General features: G+C 34.1%; 1 pseudogene; it reads left to right on the top strand.

Moving 5' to 3' along the window:
* The first annotated feature begins 318 nt into the window (after positions 1-318).
* LOC113929979 lies at positions 319-401 on the top strand (annotated as a pseudogene).
* Positions 402-4311: the final 3910 nt, after the last annotated feature.

Raw genomic sequence — 4311 nt, 5'->3', positions numbered from 1 at the left:
ATGAAAGAGTGAATATTAAATATAACCCCATGTATGCTTGAATTTCATTGTATTATTATGTTCCTATAAAATTACCCTTAATAAAATTAATGTAAACTGAATGGTTTTATTTTTAGGTGACTACAATAAACCTTCATTTTTGTATTCTGATGTCATCTAAATCAGAATGCTCTGGGAAAAATCAAACAAACAAAAGCCCACTACAAACAAAATTAATTGATAAAAAACAAAATGGGAAATGGTGGTTTGCAAATGATATCATATACAAAGATGTAATAACTATGTTCTATAAACAATTATTGAATTTGAAAAAAAAAAAGCTTTGCGCAGTGGCAGTATTGTAGCCAATGAGGTTTATCTGAGGCGCGATTATTGCTAATTGAATTTGGAAAAAAAAAAGGAGCATAAAACCTATTACAAAAATGGGGAAAAGCAAGAACAGATATAGAAATACTCAACATACAAAAAGATGGCAAGATGCCCACAATCAGTCATACAGAAATGCAAAGTAAAACTACACAGATATACCATTTCTTATGTGTCATCTCTAAGAATGTTTCATGTTAAAGAGTACACAGTATGTTTGGGCAATCCTGTGGAGAAACAGGCACTCTAATAATTGGTTGGTAGAATTCAGACCGGTAAAACAGTTTGGGGGAATGGGCTGCCAAAATATACTAAACTTATATACACAATTACCTATGACTCAGCAAGTCTAATTCTAGATATTTAATGCAGCAATTCACCTCCAATATTCTAAAAACATATACTCATGTTTATTCACAAAAATTACTTCTAATTGCAAAACATTGAAAATCACCTATATACAGAGAAAAGGAAAAACAGTTATATAAATTATGGTTCACTCACACATTTCAATACCATGCAGTTGGAAACAAGAATAAAGATTTCCCTGAAGTAATAGGGAAGGGTTTTTAGAGTATTTCTAGTATATGTCTAAAAAGGAACAGGAAGGATAAATCAGGAACAGGAAAAATGGTTATGTGCAATATTGATAGAGAATAAGATAAAAATGTAGGAGCATGGAAATGATGTAGAAATGAAAGGGAAATTAGACCTCTCTGTTTATAACCTTTTGCATAATTTTGATTTTTAGAAATATGTTAATGCTTACATACTCACAAATTAAGCAAGTAACAAAGGCTGGAGAGAAAATAAATGAAATGTAAACAAAACAAATAAACCTAACTGTATGTCACATGAATAACATAAGTACACTAAAGGGGGAAGAAAAAAAATAATTTTGGCCACAAATTAATTTTGGATATATATCCTAAGACTATAGAGAAAATAACCATAGCAGAATGTTATATTCTTGTTTGTACAAACCAGACGTTATCATACTCAAATTTCCAATAATTAAATTAATAGATTGATAAAGATTACGTATCTATCTAATCTTTAAGCTTCTAGGACTGAGCAAACAAATAAATATACTGTGAACAATGGAATTCAGGTTTTTCCACTGCCAAGAAAAGAACTATAAATATGGAAAGTGGAGGAGTTAAAAATAAAGCTTGTGGAGATAGGTTATAATTGGAAGTATCAGGTAAAGTGTGGTTTCTAAATAGTTTTTAATTAGGGCAACTCCCTGAAAGACCTTTTAATGGGTAGGATAATGGAGATAATTCCCTCCAGGAACTTGTGCCAACAAACAAGTGCTGCTTTTAATGTATTTATAACACTTCTTGTTCTGTGCCCTCCTTTGGAGGAGGAGTGTCATGGTCATGGTTTCAGTTCCTTCCACTGCTGGTCCCTTTGACTATACATTTTGAAGGAAGAAAACAGTGTTATCTGCTTCCTTTTAACAGATTCTAGAATAGCTGGTTGTCTCAAATGCTTCTTTAATGTCTTTCAGTTCATCTGCACCAACTGCTATGCTGGACTAGAAATGTACTTGAGAATGAGTTGGGGATGTAGCAAAGGCAAAAAAGGTCATAATTCTTTCCAAAACCACCCAGTTGAAGATTAAATTTCATATCACACAGTGTGGGGGAATTAGCATGACAAACAATAACTGGAAATTACTTGAAGGTGGAGAATGTATCTTGTTCACAGAAGGATTTCTTGGTTCCAATTTTAACACATAATTCCAAGTTTAATACACAGTGACTGCACAGTTAGTTGAGGAATTGGTTAATGAATCAGATAAAGAAAATCGTAAAAAGAAAATTGACTTTGTATTTTACACATATTATTAACTCAAAATAAGAAAACTAAAACTCTTTCTCGAAAGGAGAAAGCAAGGTGGGAAAATGCTCAGGATCCATGGTGGATTATAGTAAATAGTACCCAAAAACGTATGCCCTCTAAGAAGAATGCCCACTGAAAACAGCAATGTCTTTCTTCATTCAGTTTGAAACTTTCATTTTTTTTTTTGTTTAGAAAATCTTTAGCCAAAATTACTTCTCATAAATAAACTCCTGGGTGAACAGAAGGAAGGAGATTAAGTAAGAAGTTAGGGAGTCCCATTTAAGGACATAATGCTATTTCAGCAACAAAAAATATATTAATAAGACACATTTCTTACACTTGACTCAGGTGGTTTGGTTGAATGATTTGGTAATCATGAGTTTATTTTGATTTAGAATACTTTGGTGGCTTAATTTTTTTCATCAAGGATCCATAACTTAGTTATACCTTTCATTTAGGAAGACTGATGTTTCTGTATGTTTCATTTATTTTTTTCCCACCTTTTTCAAGTTATCAATGAAAATAAAATAGTCAGAATAATTTATCATATTGTCAAAGTACATTTGAGATAAAGAACTCTAAAAATCTAAGCTGTTTAGAGATAAAAATAAAATTGGAAGAAGACAGGATAAGTTCAAAGATGATAAAGTAATATTGAGGCTTACAATATTGTGTCAAAAGTAGTTGATTAAGAAATCTAAAAAGGCAGGATTTGTTATGAGAGAGAAGTAAAACAAAGTTTGTGGTCTCAAACACAAAGCAGTTTGGGATGACAAGGCTGTGGGAATAGAGGGCAGAAATGTGTGAAAGGGTCATAATAGATGAATAAGCCCAGTCATCAGAGGTCATCACATTCCTTTTTTTTTTTTAAGACTTATTTATTTATTTTGAGAGAGTGAGAATGAGAGAGAGAGAGAGAGAGAGAGAGTACATGAGAGGGGGGAGGGTTAGAGGGAGAAGCAGGCTCCTCGCTGAGCAAGGAGCCCAATGCGGGACTCGATCCCGGGACTCCAGGATCATGACCTGAGCCAAAGGCAGTCACTTAACTGACTGAGCCACCCAGGCTCCCCAGAGGTCATCACATTCCTTAGGAGAAGTAACACGTATGCCAATAAAGAGATCACAAACCTGTAGACAGGGTTTGAGAATAAATATGGAATACTACAAAGTCATTACAAAATATTATAGAATGGCCAGGAATTAAGTTGATAAAAAGATAGCTAAGGAACCACCAGTAGTTTTTAAAGATGAAATTTTATATGAAGGCCTAGAGATTATCAGATAAAACAAAGGGTGGAATACTAAGGAATATAAAATATCACTATATAGTCTACTATAGTTACCATATTTAAACATATTATTGGAATTTGTGAGATACCACTCTTGAGATATGTTTAATGCATACTTAATTCATATTGTAATGCCCTGGGCTGCATTTTCTTACATTATAAAAGTGGAACCCAATTGTTTGACAATATGTCATTTTTTTTTAAGGATTTTATTTATTTGACAGAGGGAGAGACACAGCAAGAGAGGGAACACAAGCAGGGGGAGTGGGAGAGGGAGAAATAGGCTTCTCACTGAGCAGGGAGCCCAATGTGGGGCTCGATCCCAGGACCGTGGGATCATGACCTGAGCCGAAGGCAGACACTTAACGACTGAGCCATCCAGGCACCGCAGCAATATGTCATTTGTGATTATAATTTTTTGCACTTACTTTGGACCTTTTTACAAATAATTTTGTTGCAGGAAAAAAAATTTAAAAATGGGCAGAGGACCTGAAAGGACATTTTTTTCCAAAGAAGGCACACAAATGGCCAACAGGTACATGCAAAGGTGTTGTTCAATATTACTAATCATCAGGGAAATGCAAATCAAAACAACAATGACGTATCTCCTCATACTTGTTAGGCTTTCTAGTATTAAAAAGTCAAGAGATAACAAATGCTGCCTGTGATGTAGAGGACTGGGAACTCTTGTACACTGTTAGTGGAAATGTAAACTGGTACGGCCACTGTGGAAAACAATACAGAGGTTCCTCAAGAAATTAAAACTGGAACTTCTACATGGTCTAGCAATCCCATTTCTGGGAATAGA

The sequence above is a fragment of the Zalophus californianus genome, chromosome 5 (genome assembly GCF_009762305.2).
Source record: "Zalophus californianus isolate mZalCal1 chromosome 5, mZalCal1.pri.v2, whole genome shotgun sequence".
NCBI classification, from domain to species: domain Eukaryota; kingdom Metazoa; phylum Chordata; class Mammalia; order Carnivora; family Otariidae; genus Zalophus; species Zalophus californianus.
Note: the sequence above shows the minus strand (reverse complement) of the source record. Positions and strands in the feature narration are given on the sequence as shown.